The sequence below is a fragment of the Dendropsophus ebraccatus genome, chromosome 4 (genome assembly GCF_027789765.1).
Source record: "Dendropsophus ebraccatus isolate aDenEbr1 chromosome 4, aDenEbr1.pat, whole genome shotgun sequence".
Classification (NCBI taxonomy): Eukaryota; Metazoa; Chordata; class Amphibia; order Anura; family Hylidae; genus Dendropsophus; species Dendropsophus ebraccatus.
This window is the reverse complement of record NC_091457.1, coordinates 117,297,004-117,322,941: the sequence shown is the minus strand read 5'-3', so window position 1 is coordinate 117,322,941 and position 25,938 is coordinate 117,297,004. Positions and strand designations below refer to the sequence as shown.

Here is a 25,938-nt window from a genome sequence, read left to right as displayed (position 1 = left end):
GTGTGTTATTCTGTGAATAATTTTTATCGCCGGACAACCCCTTTAAGAACTGTGACTGCTGCTAAGATTTGGGGGAAGCCTTTGATTTAACTTTCAGAGACAGGGAGGATCCTCTGGAAAATAAACACAGCTTGGAGATACACAGTCTTATTCACTCTTACCGGAGACAGAATTACCCTAACAACAGGCAATTAACAGCAGACTGCAGAGAAGTGAGACACCTAGTGACAAAGATTTTAGAGCTGTTTTCTGGGTTAAGGGATCATTTTTGGCACATTAAGTAATTTCCAGAAATGTTAGGAATCATATAGGAACACATTTATCATTGTGCATGTGGCGTACACCAGGTGTAAGCGCTGCCCACCTAATGGGCTTGGCTTCTTCCTGCGCCTAATATATCATGATTTACACTTGGAAAAAGGCGTAAACCATGACAGAAATCTACACCTGCTCCAGAGTAGGTGTAGGTTCCTCCGCAAGCCCTGTGACAGGCGCAGATCCTGCTGGATTTACTTATGGTGCGTTTACACAGGCAGATTTATCTGACAGATTTTGGAAGCCAAGGCCAGGAATGGATTTGAAAAGGGGAGAAAACTTAGGACCCATTCCCTGTTTATAGTCTGTTCCTAGCTTTGGCTTCAAAAATCTGTCAGATAAATCTTCCTGTGTAAACGCACCATTAGAGGTGTGCATCTCTTAGTAAATCTAGTGGGCTAATTGAGGGCAGGGCTTTATTTAAGGCTGGCGTATGAGTATGCCAGCCTTGAGGGGTAGTTTATAAAAAAAAAAGTTCTTTCAGTTCAAGGACATAGGATCCTCTGCTGTATGTCCTGCAGGAAGTGATATTCTTTCCACACCGGAGAGCAGGAGAGGTTTTCTATGGGAATTTGCTGCTGCTCTGGACAGTTCATGACATGGACTGAGGTGGCAGCAGAGAGCACTGTGTTAGACTGGAAAGAATACACCACTTCCTACAGGACACACAGCAGCTGATAAATACTAAAATACTTGAGATTTTTTTAATAGAAGTAAATTACAAATCTCTGGCACTTTCTGTCAACAGTTAATTTGAGAAAAAATTTTTTTAGGTCAACTACCCCTTTAATAGATGTCCCCCATAGGCTATTAAATAAAGCAAAGTTGTTTAAAACAGCAGCGCCCATTTAAAATACCCTGAAAGCAGAAATTGTTCTATATCACTGGATAGAGGGTCCTAAGTCTCTTTCTCCATGGTTGGCTCAAGGTAATTCAATCTGACCCTGGGTGGGAACATTTCTTTAGAAATTGAAAGACTCCTGACAACTCCCTGATGGAGGATCTATAGGAATGAGTTCCCACCTGCACCTGGCTGTAAAGCGCTCAGAGAGGTGACAGGGTAATCTAATTTCCCATTACCCCTGCACTTCTCCTCATTATCTGTCCGTTCCATGAAGCACCGAACGAAAGACTCAAGGTTTTTATGCCTTGAGTTTCCATGGTAACAGGGCAGAACAGCGGTCAGCTGATTCCCGGCGCAGAGAGTTCTGCGGTATATCGCAGAGCTATAAATGCATTGATCAGCAGGACAAAGCCCACCTGCATTTAACACTTTATCAGCTGGGATGCATTTACAGATCAATTCTAGCCAATGATAACATCACTGCTGCAGCAACCCAGCTGCTGATTATATACATTTTATTCTATTCTGTATCTCACTTTCATCAGGGCACCAGGCACAGCAGAGATCACAAACTCTCAGTACCTAGAGGGAGCTTTGTCCTGTGCTCTTTGTCCTCTTTTGCTAAGCAATTCGCTGTCTATGAGCTGCTAAGGAGACTGAGCTATAACTATGTTTCTGAGTGATAAAGTGGTAGTGCATTGTCCAGGAGTGAGGCTGAGTGCGCCCTCCATCCCTGTGTCCTTGAAGCTCAGCGTGATGGCTGTAGGATGGACAATCATTCAATTGTCTTCTGATTCCGCTCACAGGTAGTAAGAGTTGAGCTTGTCATCCCTGGACATATATAGCAACATTAATAGCTCCAGAGCACGTCTAGGTTTTAAAAAACAAAAAAAGTAAAGGCACAGCAAAGCTTAAATATTTATAGTCCGTAAATTGGGCCTCCCATTCCACATTGCACACTAGGAGGGCACCTACTCTGCCTGCCCATCCCCCTTCAAGACTAGTCAGCTGTGATAGCCCCCCAAAAATAATGCTGGTAGATTGAATATCCACCCATATTTTTTATAAACTTCTACAATGTCCATAGCTTACAACGCATTTTAATGTTTAAAAGAAAAACAAAAAAAAGAACCCACATATCCTGACCAGTATAAGTTACCGGGGCCCACTGCAAGCATATTATAAGGGTAAAAACATATGAAAACTGACGCCATGCTGTTAAAAAACGCAGTGCTTTTCACATAGAAGCCATAACCCAATGTGAACAGAACCTGCACCTACAGTTCATGTAGCTACATCTCCAGCAGCTGTTGGTTGAAAGTTTGTTCAGGCAGCAGCAACACCCCCCCCCCCCATCCACTTGTATACTTGTTTGACTCAGACAGAGGTAGGGTAAATGGAGAGATAGTGTGTCATGTTCTATGAGACCTCTTTCTTAAGGGCCTATTACACAGCGCAATTTTTCCAGATCAAGCGAGCGCCGGCCTGTCAGGTTAGCCCGATCGCTGATCGCTGCCAGTGCTATTACATGCACCGACAGGGAGCGAGTTAATGCTCTATTATATGGGCCGATCTGGAGGAGCAAGCGAGTGGCGACTTGTCAGATTAGCGCTTGCATGTTCCTCCTTCCCCACTCGCCGCCAATGCTATTATATGCTCCGACAGCGAGTGGGTAAAAGCGTGTGTGTGTGTGGGGGGGATTATGGGGAGCTGCAGGAGGGGCTGCCCGGAGAGCCCATAGGAGATAGCAGCGGTCTCCTACCGCCGCTCCTATTGCACAGGGCCAGCAGACCGTCGATATCGTTCTAATTTTTTTATTATGTTGAAGGACAAGGATCAGCCGACAGTGCTTGGTGTAATAGGGCCTTAAGAGTCGGGAGGGCCACGGGGAGATGTGTGCGGGAGGGGCTGCCCGGTCGATCTATAGATTGTCCAGGTAGCCCATAGAAGAGAGCGGAAGTCTGCTGCCATCGCTCCCATTACACGGAGTGATGGCCAGCAGACCGCTGCTATCAGCATTGTTTGCCTTCATTGTGTTAAAAGACAATGATCAGCTGACATTGTTCATGTTGTCAGTGTCATTTTTCTTCAATCTGTGTCTCTTCTTTAACTCCCATCATGAACTGTGGCTGTTAGGGAACACACTGGGAGTTGTAGTTTCACAACAGTTGTAAACAGCTACAGATAAAAGTCCAGTACCCATTGTGAATGTGGCCACATATACCATATATGTTGTCCATTTGATAGTCTTTGTGCCCTATTACACGTAGCGATAATCTGCCAAATTAGGCCAATTCGGCAGATTATCGCTCCATGTAATAAAGATGACGATCAGCCAAGAAACGATCATCAGCTGATCATTGTCATTTATTCCAACCTAAAAATCCTCTACTACGTGTAATAGCAATGCGCAGTCGACGGCTGATGAGAGTGTATAAAAATAATAAACCTATACATACCTGTCCACACTCCCTGGTGTCCTTCTCACTTCTACTCTCTGCCCTCACCCGCCACTGGATCTTCAGAGCTGGTTAATGAAGTGACAGGCTGCTCAGCCAATCACTGGCCACTGCACTCTCCTGTCTCGGTCAGTGATTGGCTGAGCAGCCTGTCACTTCAGAGACCAACTCTGAAGTTCCTGCAGCGAGTGGACAGAAGCGAGAAGAACACTGAGAATCGTGAAGACGTAACATATACTTTACTATTTACTATATTCAGCAAGAGCTGCACAGACATCACTATATATATATATATATACACTCACCGGCCACTTTATTAGGTACACCTGTCCAACTGCACGTTACCACTTAATTTCTAATCAGCCAATCACATGGCGGCAACTCAGTGTATTTAGGCATGTAGACATGGTCAAGACAATCTCCTGCAGTTCAAACCGAGCATCAGTATGGGGAAGAAAGGTGATTTGAGTGCCTTTGAACGTGGCATGGTTGTTGGTGCCAGAAGGGCTGGTCTGAGTATTTCAGAAACTGCTGATCTACTGGGATTTTCACGCACAACCATCTCTAGGGTTTACAGAGAATGGTCCGAAAAAGAAAAAACATCCAGTGAGCGGCAGTTCTGTGGGCGGAAATGCCTTGTTGATGCCAGAGGTCAGAGGAGAATGGGCAGACTGGTTCGAGCTGATAGAAAGGCAACAGTGACTCAAATAGCCAACCGTTACAACCAAGGTAGGCAGAAGAGCATCTCTGAACGCACAGTACGTCCAACTTTGAGGCAGATGGGCTACAGCAGCAGAAGACCACACCGGGGGCCACTCCTTTCAGCTAAGAACAGGAAACTGAGGCTACAATTTGCACAAGCTCATCGAAATTGGACAGTAGAAGATTGGAAAAACGTTGCCTGGTCTGATGAGTCTCCACTTCTGCTGCAACATTCGGATGGTAGGGTCAGAATTTGGCGTCAACAACATAAAAGCATGGATCCATCCTGCCTTGTATCAACGGTTCAGGCTGCTGGTGGTGGTAGTGTCATGGTGTGGGGAATATTTTCTTGGCACTCTTTGGGCCCCTTGGTACCAATTGAGCATCGTTACAATGCCACAGCCTATCTGAGTATTGTTGCTGACCATGTCCATCCCTTTATGACCACAATGTACCCAACATCTGATGGCTACTTTCAGCAGGATAATGCGCCATGTCATTAAGCTAGAATCATCTCAGACTGGTTTTTTGAACATGACAATGAGTTCACTGTACTCAAATGGCCTCCACAGTCACCAGATCTCAATCCAATAGAGCATCTTTGGGATGTGGTGGAACGGGAGATTCGCATCATGGATGTGCAGCCGACAAATCTGCGGCAACTGTGTGATGCCATCATGTCAATATGGACCAAAATCTCTGAGGAATACTTCCAGCACCTTGTTGTATCTATGCCACGAAGAATTGAGGCAGTTCTGAAGGCAAAAGGGGGTCCAACCCGTTACTAGCATGGTGTACCTAATAAAGTGGTCTTTGAGTGTGTATATATATATATATATATATATATATATATATATATACACACACACACATACATATATATATATATATATATATATATATATATATATATATATATATATATACAGCCCTTGCTGCGCAATTATCAAGATGTTTAATAGGTTCATTTCACTTACATTAGTGATCGGGCCCTGTAACATGACCCTTAGTCACAAACTTGCTAACGTATCCTTAGTCGGTCCATGCTTTATCGGCTTACAACAAAAGCAGACAGTTCCCAGATGAAAACAAGATCATCCGTTTTCTGATCACTAATGCACTTTTCTGTAAATTAAATAGTCTAGTAGCTGCTTAGAGTCACTGAAGGGTTAACTCCAGAGTCATGTTCACAGCGGTGTTGTACTTCAGATATAAGGGGCTGGCTAGTTGAGCCCTGTTTTGGGAAATTGTTTAGTATTCCAATCATTTTTGGGCAGTGTATAACCAGAGTCACACACACACTCCCTGTAACTATCCACGCCTTGGATTGGCCGCAGAGCTCGCAGTCATTAATGCTGTGCAGTGGTCACTAGGTCTCTCATTCCTGTTGTTATGGGATACAATTGTCTCCCTTCTTCTTCCCGGGCTGCCTGTGCATATCCTTGTGCTGCCTCAAAAGCATTCGACACAAGGGGAGGCACCAAAGGAGCCCAAATTTTTTCCCACGCACCACATTAGCTCCTAGGCTTTGGTGATTATTCCTCTGAGATGTGTTCTGCAGAATGAGAGCGAGAACTGGTTCATCCTAATTAAAGATTAGGAATCGGGAAGCACTGGGTGAGCTTTCTGGGTCTTATTCACTTCTCATGAATAAGACGAGATATTCCAGGGAGACGACTGCAGAAAGAAATCAAGACATAAAAGAAAATATAGCTGTTCTCTGCTTTTCATTCATTTCAATATATTTCTGGTTCTGGAAAAGCTGTGTGTCATCCAGAAAATCGTATTGGATGTATGAAAAGCAGGGTTGCAACCTCAGTGGGTGTAATGGCCCTTATGGGTTGATGTCTACCTTTCCTAGATTCTTAAAGAGGTTATCGAGAGAAAAGAAAATGTTTTTTAAAACAACTGCTATCAGAAAGTTATACAGATTTGTAAGTTACTTCAATTTTAAAATCTTGTCTTCCAGTACTTAACAGCTGCTGTATGTCCTACAGGGGGTGGTTTATTCTTTCCAGTCTGACATGGTGCTCTCTACTGCCACCTCTGTCCATGACAGGAACTGTCCAGAGCAGTAGCAAATCTTCATAGAAACCTCTCCTGCACTGGACACTTCCTATCATGGGCAGAGGTGGCAGCAGAGAGCACTGTGTCAGACAGAAAAGAATACACCACTTCCTGCAACACATACAGCAGCTGGTAAGTACAGGAAGACTTAACATTTTTAAATAGAAGTAATTTACACATTTATATAAGTTTCTGACACCAGTTGGTTTGAAAAAAAAAATTACCCGAGTACCCCTTTAAGAGTCCTTAAAGGACAACTCTGGCATTTAAAAAAAAAACAAAAAAAAAACACAGTCACATACACATTTTTATACTCACCATCCCTCTGGTGATGATTGCCGCTTGAAAAAAAAAAACACAATGCCGAAGTTATCCTTTAAGAGTTTATCAACCAAAACAAACAAACAAAAAGATATGGACAGATGTGGCAGCAGGGAGCACTGTATCCCATTGGAAGAAATTACCAAACTTCTTCCAGGACATACATCAGCTGATAAGTACTGGAATACATAAAGGGGTATTCCCCCTAAGGGTGGTATTACACAGGCCGAGCAGGGCCCGATAATACCTGTAAACGACCAGCGATCTGCTAGATCGTTGCTCGTTTACTGGACCTATTACACGGCCCGATAATCGTTTGACAAGAGCTGCAAGGACATCGTTACCGATGTCCTTGCAGCCCTTGCTAAACTGGCATACATTACCCATCCACGTTCCAGGGCTGCTCCTGCCGTCTGCTTCTCCCGGGGGTCCTGCGCGCTCTCTAGCGTCACAGCAGCCTGTCAGCTGGTAGGCCGCTCAGCCAATCACAGGCCGGGACCGCCGCGGCCTGTGATTGGCTGAGCGGCCTATCAGCTGACAGGCCTCTGTGACGCTAGAGCGCGCGCGGGACGCATGGAGAAGCGGACGGCAGCAGCAGCCCTGGAACGTGGATGGGTAATGTATATCGTTAGTCGCCGGCCACGCATCGCTATTACACGCAGCGGTGCGCGGTCGGCGCCCGACGAAAATAGGTTCTAAACTTTATCAACGATCAGCCGATGATCGTTGTCATCGGCTGATCGTTGCATTTATTACACGGAGCGATAATCGGCCGAATCGGGCCAATTCGGCCGATTATCGTTCCGTGTAATACCACCCTAAGGGAGGTGGGGTTGCCACGGGTAAGACGGGGGGGAGGGTGTTTGATGCTCTGCCGCGTGTGAGTTCTGAGGGGGGAGGGATGTGCCGCTGGTGAGTCGGTTGAGCTGCAGGGGTGGGGGCTTGGCAACATCAGGGGCCACAGATGAGCTCAGGGGTGGTGGGGTGGGGGGGCACGCAGGTGACCTGGGGGAAGGTAGTCAAGAGACAGTGATCAGCAGCAGCTTACAGTGTCCTCCTTCACTTCAATGGGCAGGGTTAGAAGCGCTAACCCCTCCCATTGAAGAGACGGAGAGCATGTGATGCCGAAACGGAGGGTGAGGGCCAGGAGCAGGGAGCGTGTCGAGTTGGACTGAGATTTGATGATTCTCTGCGTTTGGTGGGGGTGAATGCATCTAGATAACAGCAAAACTGTGCAGAATCCATAATAAATTGATATTGGAAAGATGGAAAGCTATGGGTGGGCAACGTATTAATGCAAAAAAAATTGTGGGAGGGGGGATACCCCTTTAAGGTTTTTGTTATTGTTGTTATTTTTCTTTTAAGGAAGTAATTAATAAATCTGTATAATCTTATATCACTAGCTTATGGTGCGTTTACACAGACAGATTTATCTGACAGATTTTTTAAGCCAAAGCCAGGAACAGACTATGAAAAGGGAACGGGTCATAAAGAAAAGACTGAGATTTCTCTTCTTTTCAAATCCATTCCTGGCTTTGGCTTCCAAAATCTGTCAGATAAATCTGCCTGTGTAAACGCACCATCAGTGTCCTCGGCTATTGCTCTTCCATTGTACGGTGCTTTACACTGCAGCATTGCTTGTTCAGATTGGATGCTGTCTATAAATAAGCACCAGCTTACCAGAAAGCCAATGCAAATAGAGTTAATGATCATTATATCACTAGCAATGTGGATCCACAGCAGTGTGAATTTTCAACTGTATGTGCCGAGGACAGTAAGTAAATATATCCAGGCAGCAGAAAGCAAAGCATCTAAAGTCTTTCCTAACGATTCATTACCATGGTTTCTTGTGGTGTGATTCCCCTTTAAATAATTTTCACTCATGTTTACTATAATAAATCATAACTTTATAGCATTATATGGCTTCAAGTGATCTTCTCTTATTAACTTCCGACTCCCTAGAGCTACACAAACTGTTCATACAGCAATGGAAGATTCTGCTGTCTCAGCTACAGGCAATGCACTCACTACTTCCATTGCATCTCTCTCATCCTAAGCACTGGGAACGAGGAATATTTGCCAATGGAAATTTGCTCAGAGATCAAGAGTCTTCTGCCAAAGGCAAATATGTTTTCTTCCTAAAATAGTTCCACCAAAAATATCCCTCTGAAAAAAAACATAAGTATGAAGATTCTGTCATCTTTTGTAGCTGAAGAGAAAATAACTGAAATACTTTATTATTAGTCCGAGCTACAGTGAAACTGCAGCCAGGATTTAGGGGGTGGCAGTCTGGGCAGTTGCCCAAAGCTACTTTTTTCTAGGGTCTCCCTTCGATGGAAATGGGGGAGCAGCTAAAATCCAGTAAGTGGTTTAGGGCACTGTTATATGTGAACTATATGGAACAGTATAATGAGTGAACTGTATGACAGTAGTTTGTGTGAACTATATGGAAGTACTAGAAAATGTACCCGGCGCTGCCCGGGTATAAAGTGTCAGTGTGTTAATTAGATTTGTTCTTAGGTGCCCAGGAGGCCAATCTAAAGGTATTGTTTCATCTGAGTTAATCAGTGGAATTAGTGTATACCTGTAGTGCATAGTTGGAGGGATTCTGTATACCTACAGTGTATAGTTTTTAGGGGTCTCGCATATCTGTAGTGCATAGTTGGGGGGTTGGGGGGCTGTATACCTATAGTGTATAGTTTGGGGGTCCTGTATACCAGTAGTGTGTAGTTGGGGGAGGCTGTATACCTGTAGTGTATAGTTAAGGGAGGTCATGTATACCAGTAGTGTATAGTTGAGGGGGGGCTGTATACCTGTACTGTATAGTTTGGGGGTCCTGTATACCTGTAGTATATAGTTGGTGCTGTATACCTGTAATGTATAGTTGGTGGAGGTCTTGTATACCTGTAGTTTATAGTTTGAGGGTCCTCGATACCTGTAATGTATAGTTGGTGGAGGTCTTGTATACCTGAAGTATATAGTTCGGGGGTCCTGTATAGCTGTAGTGTAAAGTTTGGGGGTCCTGTATACCTGTAGTATAGAGTTGGTAAAGGTGGTGTATACCTGTAGTGTATAGTTGAGGGAGGTCCAGTATACCAGTAGTGTATAGTTGGTGAAGGTCCTGGATACCAGTACTGTATAGTTCGGGGGTCCTGTATACCTGTAGTATATAGTTGGTGCTGTATACCTGTAATGTATAGTTGGTGGAGGTCTTTTATACCTGTATTATATAGTTCTGGGTTCCTGTATACCTGTAGTGTATAGTTTGAGGGTCCTGTATACCTGTAGTATATAGTTGGTGGAGATCCTGTATAGCTGTAGTGTAAAGTTTGGGGATCCTGTATACCTGTAGTATAGAGTTAGTAAAGGTGCTGTATACCTGTAGTATAGAGTTGGTGGAGGTCCTGTATGCCTGTAGTGTATAGTTTTGGGTTCCTGTATACCTGTAGTGTATAGTTTGGGGTCCTATATACCTGTAGTATATAGTTGGTGGAGTGCCTGTATACCTGTAGTGTATAGTATTAGGGTCCTGAATACCTGTAGTGTATAGTTTGGGGTCCTGTATACCTGTAGTATAGAGTTGGTAGGGGTGCTGTATACCTGTATTATAGAGTTGGTGGAGGTCCTGAATACCTGTAGTGTATAGTTTTGGGTTCCTGTAAACCTGTAGTGTAAAGTTTGGGGGTCCTGTATACCTGTAGTATAGAGTTGGTGAAGGTGCTGTATACCTGTAGTATAGAGTTGGTGGAGGTCCTGTATACCTGTAGTGTATTGTTGGTGGAGGTCCTGTATATCTGTAGTGTGTAGTTTTGGGGTCCTGTATACCTGTAGTGTATAGTTTGGGGTCCTATATACCTGTAGTATATAGTTGGTGAAGTTCCTGTATACCTGTAGTGTATAGTTTTGGGGTCCTGTATACCTGTAGTGTATAGTTTGGGGTCCTGTATACCTGTAGTATATAGTTGGTGGAGGTCTTGTATACCTGAAGTATATAGTTGGTGGAGGTCCTGTATACCTGTAGAGCATAGTTTTTGGGCCCTGTATACCTGTAGTGTAAAGTTTGGGGTCCTGTATACCTTTAGTATATAGTTGGTTGAGGTCCCGTGCACCTGTAGTGTATAGTTTTGGGGTCCTGTATGCCTGTAGTGTCCTGCAGGGTCGTATTTACCATTAGGCACCCATGGTCTGGTACCTAGGGAAGCACCTTGCAGAGGGGCAGTACCCTCCCATTCAGACTTGCCCGAAAATCTGGTGTCTTTTTGAGGGGGGTATGGCGGTATTGGTCAGGTCTGGTATAGCGGTGTTATCCAGTCACAGTATGGCGGTATTGGTCAGGTCTGGTATGGCAGTGTCATTCAGTCACAGTGTTTCGGTATTGGTCAGGTCTGGTATGGCGGTGTTATCCAGTCACAGTATGGCGGTATTGGTCAGGTCTGGTATGGCGGTGTTCTCCAGACAGTGTGGCGGTATTGGTCAGGTCTGGTATAGTGGTGTTATCCAGTCACAGTATGGCGGTATTGGCCAGGTCTGGTATGGCAGTGTTACCTATTTACAGTATGGCGGTATTGGTCAGGTCTGGTATGGTGGTGTTATCCAGTCACAGTATGGCGGTATTGGTCAGGTCTGGTATGGCGGTGTTATCCAGTCACAGTCTGGTGCTATTGGTCAGGTCTAGTGTGGCGGTGTTATCCAGTCACAGTATGGTGGAATCAGGTCTGGTATGACAGTGTTATCCAGTCACAGTATGGCGGTATTGGTCAGGTCTGGTATGATAGTGTTATCCAGTCACAGTATGGCGGTATTGGTCAGGTCTGGTGTGGCAGTGTTAAATGTGACGTCTGGAGCTATTACCTACCAATCCTTATGCTAATTGGTGAGTGAGGATGGGGCGTCCTCAGGTTTAGAGCTTAGGGCAGCAGCAGCTGGTAATACGGCCCTGTATATATGTACTGTATAGATGGAGTAGGGGGTCTACCAGTTATTTCTGTGGATGTTGTGAGGCAGCTGCCCTAGCAACCACAGCTCCCTGTGAAAATGAAAGTAGTATTCCTATTGGTTGCTAAGGCTTCCAACTGCCGTTTCTGCTGGCAAGTGTGTGCAGTGTGGAGATTTTCCCATTCATTTCTATGGGGCGCTCTTCCCCCTCCCCCACCTCTCCTGTACATCTGGTAAGGACAGGACCTTCGCTCTAACCTTCCCAGGCACCCAATGTATCTGTGGGACAAATTTGGGGTCAAACGGTTCAGGCGTTTGGAAGTCTATACGGGATAGACAGACTTTCATTTTTATTATATAGATTAATAATTATATTGGAAGTATTATTTGCATACTGTACATTTTGGGTGGTGTGAAAAATATGTGGACGCTATAATTTCTGGCAGTATCCAAAGTCCTTGGATTGCCTGTTAAAATGTCATCTGCTTTTAAGCCAGTGTTCCCCAATATGTTCCCCAGCAATGCAAAAATACAACACCTAGCATGCCCTGACAGCCTGCAGGTTAGGGAACATTGTTCTACGTTTACCTGTTTGGGGGACATCCACTATTAAAGGGGAACTCCCACAAAAATATTATTTTCATATCAACCGGTACCAAAAAGTTAGATAGATTTGTGTCTTCTATTTAAAAATCTCAAGCCTTCCAGTATTTATCAGCTGCTGTATGCACCGCAGAAAGTCTGACACAGTGCTTTCTGCTGACACCTCTGTCCTTGACAAGAACTATCCAGAGCAGGAGAGGTTTTCTATGGGGATTAGCTACTGCTCTGGACAGTTCCTGTCATGGACAGAGGTGGCAGTAGAGAGCACTGTGTCACACTGGAAAGAATACACCGCTTTCTGTAGGGCATACAGCAGCTAATCAGTAGTGAAAGTCTTGAGATTTTTAAATAGAAGTCATTTACAAATCGATATAACCTTCTGGTATCAGTTGATTTTAAAAAAAAAAATAAATAAATAAATAAAAAAAAATAAAATATATATATATATATATATATATATATATATATATATATTCTGCAGAAGTTCCCATGTAAAATTATCAGGATTGTGGCTAAGCTTTCCCAGATTTCTGCAGAGCAAATGGAATCTTTCACTATATAACTGGATAGAGTTACTATTCAGGACTCTGGAAATGTTGGGTGACAGCCAATATTATTGCTGACAGGGTTGCCTTAAAGCTTTTCCAGATTTCCAAAGGAAAAAAAATCAAAAGCAAGTATGCAGTAATATTGTGAATGACTCTATCACTGTATGACTAGATCAAGTTGCCATTCAGGACTCTAAGAAAGCAGTGTGATAACCAACAGCATTGCCTTAAAACTCTCATAGGTTTGTGTATAACTAGTGAGCTAGATGTGTATTCATATTGGGATAGGATGTCTATCCATCACTGCATAACTGGGTACATCTGCCATTCAGGACTCTGGGAAAGCTTACAGGGTTGTCTCTAAGCTTTCCTACATTCATGATAAACAAATCCAACAAGGCAGTACCCCTACAGGATTTTATACCATCTAGTATCATAGATATAACAGAGGTCATGCTGGTTACAACTAAGCTTCCCTAAAAATAGATACACTAACATCATATAAGCCAAACAGGATTTTTTGGTCAGTGGTTGATAAGCTTTTATCTCATAGTGATATTCCTTCAGTTTCCCAGTTGCCAATGTGGCCCTGTTCTCAGCTGTAAGATTGTGTAATTTATCTCGCTGTATGTGAGGGAGTTGATGTCAGCTCTGGAAAGTTCCATCTATGAATTATCACACAGGACCATCTGGCGTCTGTTCATCTGTAATGAGGGATGTGTCTCACTGCTAGTTAGGATGTTACATTGTTTGTGAATAATGATATTTTTATACTCTGGAATCGGTATTCATAAGCCTCCGAAAGATCTCTTATGTCTGGGGAACTTTTTTTTAATGTGATTTCTCTTAGTGCGGCAAACTCATTTACAGCACAATAGAGACAGGGATGTCAACTACAACAATGAAAAATATATACAGTTTTCAATATACATCAAGAGAGAAGCCATATAAAAACTAAACCGGGGGGGGGGGGGGGTAGGGACAACACTGAAAACGTATTTCCTGATAATATTCTGTTTGCCTGCGGCCGTCACTAGGGGGAGCTCACTGAATACAGATATCCATACAGATCTCATTGAGCCGCGTACTACCTACATAACTCCATGTGGCATGATCTCTGTACACTTTATCATTCAAATCTACAGCTGTATGAGGGACCCCTACCTGATGCCCTGGGAGCTCCCCTTTTAAGTATATCTGCATCTGACCTGTGAGGCCCTGGATGTAACTGCACTGTAATCTCTTATATGTTTGTGTAGAACAAGCAAAGAAGGAAGTGTCCAGCATGGCTCCTAAAGGAATAAAAGCAAAGCTTTGTTAAGTTGAATAGCATGGGTTACAACATAAGTTACAGCACGCTAACAGCAAACAGTATTGGAACCTATTCTTGTTTAGGGGCTAGTGCACATGCCCATGGATTTCATTGTCCGAGCAATAGCCCAGAGCTGATTTGTCCATGTGTTTGCCCGAACTGCAAAACAATAGGACATGCACTGGTCCAGATTATGGTTCAAGATCTCTGTACACATCTGTATTGATTTTGCATTTAGGAGAACCACAAATCTGTAATGCATAGTATCATCTGTGGGCCGTTCACAGTCATGGTCCATAAGGCCAATAGAAGTCTATAAACCTAAACCAGAAATACGCACGCACTGCTCCATAGAATACAATAGATCCGTATTTTATGATCGTGTGAAAAGGGCCCACCCACAATTATAGACCCTGCATGTGTGTAGGAGGCCTAAAGGCCCCTTTCACAAAGTCATAACTTGATTTATGGATCCATGTTTTTTCTGACCTCAAAACCAATACAGCCTTTTGACGTAGCTCTTACTGTTCAATGCCTAAAACAACACTTTCAATGGGTTATCCAGCGCTACAGAAACATGGCCACTTTCCCCCTACTGTTGTCTCCAGTTTGGGTGGGGTTTTGAAACTCCGTTCCATTGAAGTAAACGGAGCTTAATTGCAAACCGCACCTGAACTGGAGACAACAGTAGGGGGAAAAGTGGCCATGTATTTGTAGCGTTGGATAACCCCTTTAAAGAATGCATGAGGCATCAGCTCTGAAGCTGGCAGAATTATAAATGCAGCTCTGCAGTGTATTACAAGCTATAACTCAAGATCAGTATACATTATATAGTAACATTGGTACATTGTAATAAGAAAAATGAAAAATGTCCGCAACACTCCCTTTTTCAGCAGAAAAGTAAGGATGCCGAGGAGTCCCAGGCGGAACATAAACACAGCAATATGAAAAAGTAACAGCATCCATCCAGGCTCGTGAACAAATGCAAAAACGTTTATTCCCCTATAAAACAAAAATATAGTCAAGCATATGTCCGCTATGTGGGTTAATACGTTGCCTTTTTGTGTTATGCAGAAATAAATATTTTTTCACAAGCCTGGATGGATGCGGTTACTTTTTTGCTATTACTGACACATTGTAATAGACAAGAAAGGAGACAGGATTTATGCCACTGATGTACACTGGAGACAATTTTGGCAAACAAAATTTCTGTTCAGATTTTTACTGACGGCTTAGAGACCTTGAAAATGACTATTAAAACACAACGTATATGAGAAATTTGCAGAACTCTAAAGACACCTAGCGCATATGGTTCCCTCCTTCTCTTTCCCAACCCCTAACTAGTGACTTCAGTTACCAGCTGTGTTCACATGATCATTACAAATCTAAATCTAAAGAAATATCTAATAAAAGAGGTCACAGTAATGAAGTATTGAAGATACCCCTGCACCCTGTGTGTGGATGGGGCTTGTCTAATTACTTGGCCGATTGCCGGCCGTTCTGGCATGATGTCGACTGATCATGGTCTTTCGACATGTTATAACGCAACGATCAGAGCAGCGACTGCCCGAGCAATAGGAGCGGTGGAGCAGACCGCCCCTGACTTCAATGGGCAGCCTGAACGGTCTTAGGATTGTTTGGCCAGCACCTCCCGTTGCTCCAAGCATCTCCTCCTGCTGTTCCTGCTCTCTGTCTGTCTATGTAATAGCAAAGGCGGTAAGCAGAGAACAAGGGGGAAGCGAGCACTGAACTGATAGGACGGCGCTCCCTCCCCCTCATATTGTGCTGTGTTATAGGCTTTAACTAGTTGATGTACGCAATGTTTGTTTTTCCAGAAGAAAAACTCTTAATGTAATAGAGGACTGAGTATTATCTAATATCCACCCCACCCCAATGTACAGTCATTTACATTCCAGGGTGAAGGCTCGGTTCTTTAAAGGGGACATAGTGTTGGAAAAGTAGTCATAGAAAATTGTCCATGATTCAAAACAAACTTGATGTTAGATCAATTGACTTCATAGGGTAGAGACATAGACCTGATGATAGATGGGGAGATAGCTAGACAGTAACTGTCCAGTATTATAGATACACTGCAGATATAATAGAAGAGTATTTTATACTTTCCTTATATTCTATCTGTAATGCATTTCAGTGAAGTCACTTTCTGTATACGGAACATATTGTCCACGTCTTGCCATGTGTAATTTCCCTCCCTGTCAATGTCCTGTACTTCCAGCTGGTGCCCTCCCTGCTCTGGGTGAATATTCCGGGTACAGATTCCAGGCCTGGGAGGTTATGAATGAGGCAGTGTTTGGGGCGAGTGAATGCAGGGCTTAGTGAGAGGCTGACTGTGTCCTCCTCTCAGCAATTCCTGTCTTTTCTCCACTCCCAAAATACGTAACATACAAGAGCAGCACTTCACTGCGGGCATGGGCTCAGGGCGACGTATAAAGCTGCCCTTTCTCATCTCCCCTTCCCGTGTTTTTCTACTGTCCTCTTTAAATAGAGAGTTCTAGGAGTCGGGGGAGGGGGTCCCTGGGCGTTTGTTCTGGTAGTGGGGTTACAAAATGGATTAGTGTTTAGAGTCATGAATTGGGAGGAGGTGGCAGGCTGGAGGTTTGTGTCTGTTCCTTGGTTACCATAGTACTATACAGGGCTCCAGGGACACACAATTATTACATGAAGTGTGATCACTTAAGGTGTCCATGGACGGGAAGAGAATTCTGCTTATTTTATAGGTATACTCTTCATGCATGCGACTTCATCACTTGTGTCTCTCTATGTTATGTGTATCACCAGTTTTTAGTTCTCCTCAGTTGAGGCTGATCTGTGATCATTGACTCCAGCACTGTCTATTGGATTCTGAGGTCGGCTGTAGTCTGACATTTGCCTCACCAGAGGGTGCTCTTCTTAAACATACTATAAGGTGAGGGCAAAGATACAAATCTAAACCAGTACAGGTGCTAACTGGGCTGGTTAAAATGTGGTCATCCTCATGCTGAATAATTGAGCCAAAATGTTGGTCCACGTTTAAACTGTCTGCAGTAAGGGCCCTCTTATACAGAGCCATAATCTGCCCGATCGAGCAGATTATCACTCTGTGTAATAAAAACAGAGCCGATCATCGGCTGATTGTTGTCTTTTAAACATGTTTAAAAATCATGGGCCGCGTATCACCATATGTATTGGTGCACAGCCAATGGCTGATGAGAGTGACAGGCTGCTCAGCAGTGAGCAGGGAACATGGGCAAAAGGCTGCAGGACAACAAGGGAGAATAAGTAAGTATAAAATTTATAATTATTCATGTAAAAACCAATGGCTGCATGGACATCGCCAACAATAGGTATATACTGTCCTCAGGGAAATGTCAGGCCTTACAATACGGCCCTAACTGTGGGGGATATTGCTAATGATACTAGTACTAGCCTAAGATAGCATAGATGGTATAAGGACCAAATCAGGTCCAACTGACCAAATCAGGCTGAATGTACAAGCAGAGTCTGCGCAAGATGCATCATTGCGATTTCTTTTGCGCCTCTGCTCTCCGCTCAAAGAATGAACATGTGAATTTTTTAAGCAGAGAGCACAGGTGCATGAGAAATCCCATTGAAGCAATAGGACAGGCGGAATCCGGCGCTCGTTCAGCCTCTTTTGCTCAGTGGGAACGGGCCCTTACTGAGAAAGAGTTAGTGGAAATACTAAGGGTAGTATTTTTCTTGCAGTCAAAGTCTTGGATGTAATGTACACTTTGGCTTGGTGCCTACACCAAGACTTGTGCACCCCTTAGTCTGGCACAGTAACAGGGCAGTATCACACAACTGATTGTAGAAGTAGTCCCCAGGGGCATCCCCTGTGCATATGTTCTGGCTGATGGCATTTGAGATGCCGTTTATGGTCCTGAGCAAAAAGATCTTGACACAGGTTGATACCTTGGGAGAATAAGGTTACACTCACACGTTCCATAGTTCCAAAACAAATTTAGGGCCTGTTGATTTCTGTTGGGCTGTTCACTCTTTCCGTCGTTACATGGATCTGTAATTGCTGTTGCAAAATTTTTTGACAAGCTTTAGTTTGGACCATAATTGTAGATGGAGGAGAAGGAAGAAACAAGGCCAGGCCAGGCTGTACAAACAAGTCTGAATAATAGGCAGAGACCTGATGGGGTACTCACCTTTAAGCCCCTTGGGCTTTATGCGTATTACCCAAAAGGATATCAAGTCTTGAGACTGACAATGCGCTGATATGTCCAGTGGAGAAATAGGGGCTGCAAGCCAACTAAGATAGTGTAAACGGGATACTTCCAATACAGGGGCCTGTAAACATATGTCTAGTGCAGAGAAAAAATGTGACTTATCCATAATGGTTAGCGCTGCCCACAGAACTCCAACAATTAGAAGTGGGTAAAAAGTTAAAATATTTATTAAAAAATGCACAATTTACGTGTTTCAAGGATCAGGTCCTCTTCATCAGATTAACAGTGCACTGATGAAGAGGACCTGATCCTTGAAACACATAAATATGGTACATATATGGTCCTGAAAAACTATTGAACGTGTCAATGTAGTCTAAAGCCTCATTCACATCTACAAAATGTGTCCGTAATGTGGGTCCAGCGGGCAGCAGTCCGGCATGAAGCACTGTAGGCGAGCCTGCCTGTCCCCAGTGTGACAAAAAACCCTCCCCTCTGTGACGCGGCTCCATTAGAATTAATGGAGTTGTGTCACAGTGGGGGGGAGATTTCATCACACTGGGGGTAGGTGGGCCCGCCTCCAGTTCTACAGGCCAGACCACTGCCTGGGAATAGACTGGCACCATGTGCGGGAAACAGGCCGCGATTAAAAAAAAGGCCTGTGGCACTGGCATCAGTCTTTTCATGTAAGAAACACAAAGCTATGTACCTAGTGGTGCATTCGCTTTAAAGGACTTATAACAATGATGGCCTAATGCACAGTACAGGCACCCCACCAATCAGCCTCTGATGGCTTATCCTGTGGGTAGGCCATAAGTGTCGAGACAACCCCCTTAGGAATGCACCGGATTTATAACAGTGGCTCAGGCTGGTTGATAAATCTGTTATACTCCTAGGGGGCATTTATTAAGAGCGATATATTACATGCCAGTCTTAATGTGAATTTGCTCTAGCTTCCGCCTCACTAGATTTATTAGGAGACACACACCTCTTAATAAATCAGTCAGTAAAGCAATTGCCCATGTGCCCTGCTTCTGAAATCTACAGTACAGGAGCTAGCATAGATTATAGCTACAATCACCTCTGTATATTGTCATAAATGTGGGGTTGTCGTTTTAACTTTCAAAATCAAATGTAGATGTGATATAAAGCAAGTTTGCAATTTACATTCATTAACCCCTTCAAGACTAAGCTTATTTGGGCCTTAATGACCAGGCTCATTCTTCAAAATCTGACCTGTCTCACTTTATGCGCTTATAGCTCATTGATGCTTTAACGTATGCTAGCGATTCTGAGATTGTTTTTTCGTCACATATGGCACTTTATATTATTGGCGAAATTTGGTCACTACTTTGTGTGTTTTTTGTGAAAAACATCAAAATAACATGAAAAATTTAAAAAATTTGCATTTTATGAACTTTCAAATTCTCTGCTTCTAAAAAAAGAAAGTCGTATCACAAAAATTAGTTACTAAGTCACATTATCAATATGTCCTCTTTATTCTGGCATAATTTCATAAACATATTTTACTTTTGTAGGGTGTTACTGGGCTTAGAAATTTATCAGCAAATTATCACATTTTTGTGAAAGTTTCCAAAACTGCTTTTTTTTAGGGACCAGTTCTTTTTTTAAGTTGATTTAGGAGGCTTGTATACTGGAAACCCCCATAAGTGACCCCATTTTGGAAACTAGACACCTGAAAGAATTAATCTAGGGGTATAATGAGCATTTTAACCCTACAGGGGCTGGAGGAAAGTATTCACCATTAGGCTGGGTTCACACTATGTATATTTCAGGCAGTATTTGGTCCTCATGTCAGGTCCTCATAGCAACCAAAACCAGGAGTGGATTGAAAACACAGAAAGGATCTGTTCACACAATGTTGAAATTGAGTGGATGGCCGCCATATAACAGTAAATAACGGCCATTATTTCAATACCACAGCCGTTGTTTTAAAATAACAGCAAATATTTGCCATTAAATGATGGCCATCCACTCAATTACAACATTATGTGAACAGAGCCTTTCTGTGTTTTCAATCCACTCCTGGTTTTGGTTGCTATACAGCCTCACAAATACAGCCTCAAATATACATAGTGTGAACCCAGCCTCAGGCTGTAAAAAAAAATGGAAAATTAACATTTTCCAATAATATATACATTTAGATTAAAGTTTCTCATTTTCAAAAGGAACATGAGAGAAAAAGCACCCCATAATTTGTAACGCAGGTTCTCTTGAGTACAACGGTACCCCATATGTGGGTGTAAACCACTGTTTGGGCACACAGCGGGGGTCAGAAGGGAAGGAGCGCCAATTAGCTTTTTCAATGCAGATTTTACTGAAGAAGTTTCTGAGCGCCAGGTGCGTTTGCAGAGCCCCTGTAGTGTCAGCAGAGAGAGAAACCCCCATAAGTCACCCCATTTTGGAAAGTACACCCCTTAAAGAATTCATTTTGGGGTGTGGTGAGCATTTTGACCCCACAGGTATTAGAGGAAAGTATTCAAAAGTAGACAGTAAAAATGAAAAACTCGAATTTTTCCAATAATATGTTCCTTTAGTTTGAAATTTCTCAATTTCACGAGGAACAGAAGAGAACATGAGAGAAAAAGCACCCCAAAATATGTAACGCAGGTTCTCCTGAGTAGAACGGTACCCCATATGTGGGCATAAACCACTGCATGGGCACACAGGGGGGCTCAGAAGGAAAGGAGAGCCAATTAGCTTTTTCAATGCAGATTTTCCTGTAGAAGTTTCTGAGCGCCAGGTGCGTTTGCAGTGCCTCTGTAGTGTCAGCAGAATAGAACCCCCCCAAAAGCCACCCCATTTTGGAAAGTACACCCCTCAAAGAGTTCATTTTGGGGTGTGGTGAGCATTTTTACCCCACAGGTATTAGAGGAAAGTATTCAAAATTGGCCAGTAAAAATGAAAAACTCAAATTTTTCCATAAATATGTTGGTTTAGTTTGAAATTTCTAAATTTCACAAGGAACAGGAGAAAAAAATGTACCCCAAAATCTGTAACGCAGGTTCTCCTGAGTACAACGGTACCCCATATGTGGGCATAAACCACTGTATGGGCACACAGCAAGGCTCAGAAAGGAAGGAGTGCCAATTTGCTGGAGCCAAACCGCAGCTAGTGATCGTTATTAGCGCAGTTACTAAAATACAATTAAAAAAATGAGATTACAGGTAATGCGGGGTGGTTACGGACAGTCGGGGGTGGTTCCGGGTTATCTGGAGGTGGTTATGGGCAACCTAGGGTGGTTACGGGTAATCTGGGGTGGATACCGACAACCTGGGGTGGTTACGGGTAATCTGGAGTGTATACGGACAACCAGGGGTGGTTACGGATAATCTGGGGTGGATATGGTCAACATGGGGTGGTCATGGGCAACCTGCTGTGGTTACGGCAACCTGGGGTGGTTATAGGCAACGTGGGGTGGTTACGGGCAATGTGGGGTGGTTACGGGCAACCTTCTGTGGTTACAGACAATCTAGGGTGGTTACAGGCAACCTGCTGTGGTTACGGGCAATGTGGCGTGGTTACGGGCAACGTGGGGTGGTTACGGACAATCTAGGGTGCTTACGGACAATCTGGGGTGGTTACGGATAAACTGAAGTGCTTATAGGTAATCTGATAGGTACCTGTAATCTGGCGTGGTTATGGGCAATCTGGAGGGGGTCATTGGCAATTTGTGTTGGTTAGAGGCAACGTGCAGTGGTTAGAGGCGGCATGCGGTGGTCAAAGGCAGCGTGCGGTGGCAAGTGGCAACTTGCGGTAGTTAGAGGCAACGTGCAGTGGTAAGTGGCAACGTGCGGTGGTCAGAGGCAACTTGCGGTGGTTAGAGGCAACATGGGGTAGTCAGTGGCGACATGCGGTGGTCAGAGGCAACGTGCGGTGGTCAGAGGCAACCTGTGGTGGGCAGTAGTAACCTGCGATGGTCAGAGGCGACGTGCGGTTGTCAGAGGCGACATGCGGTTGTCAGAGGCAGCGTGCGGTGGTTAGAGGCAACGTGCGAGGGGTTACAGGCAACATGCGGGGGGTTACGGGCAGCGTGCGGGGGTTACAGTCAATGTGCTGTGGTTACGGGCAATGTGCGGTGGTTACGGGCAACCTGCGGGGGTTACGGGTAATCTGGGGGGGTTAAGGGTAATCTGGGAGTAAACTGTAATTATTACTAAAACCAAAAAATAAATAATGAATGCAAGACCAAAATATAGAAATGTTATCTTTTATTGATATATCAAAAAAATTCATTAAAAATACATATCAAGGGAGCTGGAGCTATACAAATCCCCAACAAACCAGTGGACACAAGGTTCAATTATATAGAGTATTAAATCACACAATAAATAACAATAAATACAGAACCTATATATATATATATATATATATATATATATATATATACATATACTGGGCACTGGGTAAGTATTGCATAAAGTAAATAAACCTCCAAGTGACTATACAAAAAGGATCACCATCAAGGAAAAGAGTAAATGTTACCCATACATGTCCTTAGTATAAGAGTCCACCTCACCATTCACCCGACACATGTTTCGCGTGTTGCTTTATCGAAGGTGATGTCATAAGTACTGAGCGCTAACCTTATAAACCCCATCAGACCAATCAGACACATACCCCACATGTGTATCGCATAGACTAATCATTCATGTCCGTAACACTGGGAAAAATGGAAATGACGTCCCACGATCATGTGACACTGTTCCGTCACATGATCGGCACCCAGTCATACCAGGATTTTTGCTATATATATAATGTTATATCCCCATCTCCCTATCTTACCTCGTATCAATCCTCAATACCTCACATACTCCGAGAATTTTATACCTCAACCATGTGCATAACGTCCATATCGTGGAACCGGAAATGACGCGCGTCACATGATATTGTCACGTGATCGCGTCATTCCCGGAAGACCCCATGCCGGAACTGCCGCTCAATCAGCGTCATCCGGAATAGGGTCATGTGTGCCGCCACGTCACACCGCCCGGGTCACGTGTCCCGTCCAGAGTCACATGACCGCACATAATAAAACCAAAGCCATATGGGAACACCGTATAGATAGAAATTAATAAATAAGTGAAGCATATAAAAAATAAGAAACAACACATTAACTCATGCAATCAATATATATATCTAATAGAGGGGTCGGATGACAAATATATTAAAAATATCAAAAAAGTGACAGTGTAAAAACAACTAAGAGTGCAAAAACCGGTGCAAAAAAAGGAGGTTCCATGCTGTGAAACGTGAGACAAATAATACTCACCCAAACAGATGTGTATTTGAAGTAAAACCAAATATTGCATATATGTACTACCTAAAAAAACTCAGACAATCATAAAATAAAGTAAACAAATTCATTACTAGAAAAACCAAGAATATATCACCAATGGTGTATAGTTATAAATGCTATACAGTATGTAAATATGCAAAAAATAAATATTAAATATTAAAATGCTATATGTTGAATAGGTAATAAATGTGATATATGAAAAAAACTTGATTATATATAAATAAATATAATGAATATAATATAAAATGTGTGAGTGAATAACAAAATAAATGTAACAATGTGCGTGAATACTAGTATGACTGACCGTGTACATGATTATGATTATTATTAAAAAATGTGTGACATGATCAATTATAAAACTCCAAATGAGGATGTGAAATTAATTTGTGTACGTGAATGATCAATTATGTGCAAAATATAAGTGTAAGTGATCGTATACGTCCACAAAAACAGATAACCCTCTATAAATATATAACAATTAAAAATATTATGGAATATATGACCCCTTGACTCTATCTACTATACAACATAATTGGTCATGTCACACATTTTTAATAATAATCATAATCATGTACACGGTCACTCATACTAGTATTCACGCACATTGTTACATTTATTTTGTTATTCAATCACACATTTTATATTATATTCATTATATTTATTTATATATAATCAAGTTTTTTTCAGATATCACATTTATTACCTATTCAACATATAGCATTTTAATATTTAATATTTAATATTTATTTTTTGCATGTTTACATACTGTATAGCATTTATAACTATACACCATTGGTGATATATTCTTGGTTTTTCTAATAATGAATTTGTTTACTTTATTTTATGATTGTCTGAGTTTTTTTAGGTAGTACATATATGCAATATTTGGTTTTACTTCAAATACACATCTGTTTGGGTGAGTATTATGTGTCTCACGTTTCACAGCATGGCACCTCCTTCTTTTTTTTGCACCGGTTTTTGCACTCTTAGTTGTTTTTACACTGTCACTTTTTTGTTCACATATGTAGGGAGTAGCGTCTATATGTCTTTTTATCCCCCCTCTTTTATTATGGGGATATTTTTAATATATTTGTCATCCGACCCCTCTATTAGATATATATATATTGATTGCATGAGTTAATGTGTTGTTTCTTATTTTTTTTATGCTTCACTTATTTATTCATTTATATCTATACGGTGTTCCCATATAGCTTTGGTTTTATTATGTGCAGTCATGTGACTCTGGACGGGACACGTGACCCGGGCGGTGTGACGTGGCGGCACACATGACCCTATTCCGGATGACGCTGATTGAGCGGCAGTTCCGGCATGGGGTCTTCCGGGAATGACGCGATCACGTGACAATATCATGTGACGCGCGTCATTTCCGGTTCCACGATATGGACGTTATGCACATGGTTGAGGTATAAAATTCTCGGGAGTATGTGAGGTATTGAGGATTGATACGAGGTAAGATAGGGAGATGGGGATATAACATTATATATATAGCAAAAATCCTGGTATGACTGGGTGCCGATCATGTGACGGAGCAGTATCACATGATCGTGGGACGTCATTTCCGGTTTCCCAGTGTTACGGACATGAATGATTAATCTATGCGATACACATGTGGGGTATGTGTCTGATTGGTCTGATGGGGTTTATAAGGTTAGAGCTCAGTACTTATGACATCACCTTCAATAAAGCAACACGCGAAACGTGCGTCGGGTGAATGGTGAGGTGGACTCTTATACTAAGGACATGTATGGGTAACATTTACTTTTTTCCTTGATGGTGATCCTTTTTGTATAGTCACTTGGAGGTTTATTTACTTCATGCAATACTTACCCAGTGCCCAGTATATGTGTATATATATATATATATATATATATATATATATATATATGTTCTGTATTTATTGTTATTTATTGTGTGATTTAATACTCTATATAATTGAACCTTGTGTCCACTGGTTTGTTGGGGATTTGTATAGCTCCAGCTCCCTTGATATGTATTTTTAATAAATTTTTTTGATATATCAATAAAAGATAACATTTCTATATTTTGGTCTTGCATTTATTATTTATTTTTTGGTTTTAATAATTTGGGTGCGCATAGACCGCACTATTTGAGCCTTATGTATGATTTGTAATTATTACTATTATAAAAAGTGTATGTTTTATTTTTTTGTGTGTTTTTCACTTTTTGTACTTTACACATTCATTTTCACTGTATTACTATGATTACTGTGATATTTTCTATCACAGTAATCATAGTTCAGTGACAGAGACCAAATTAGTCTCTGTCACTTTAAATTTGTAG

General features: G+C 42.5%; 1 protein-coding gene across 2 annotated transcripts in view; it reads left to right on the top strand.

The window, feature by feature from the left end:
• Positions 1-25,938, top strand: part of PLXNB1 (plexin B1) — a 225,110-nt gene that overhangs the window by 10,838 nt on the left and 188,334 nt on the right. Inside the window, exon 1 of one of the 2 annotated variants that reach the window (XM_069966854.1) lies at positions 11,793-11,876. The exons of the other annotated variant lie outside the window; for it this stretch is intronic. The gene's annotated coding sequence lies outside the window, so the exon portion shown is untranslated. Of the gene's footprint in view, positions 1-11,792; positions 11,877-25,938 lie in introns of those variants that run through there. 2 annotated transcript variants of the gene reach the window in all.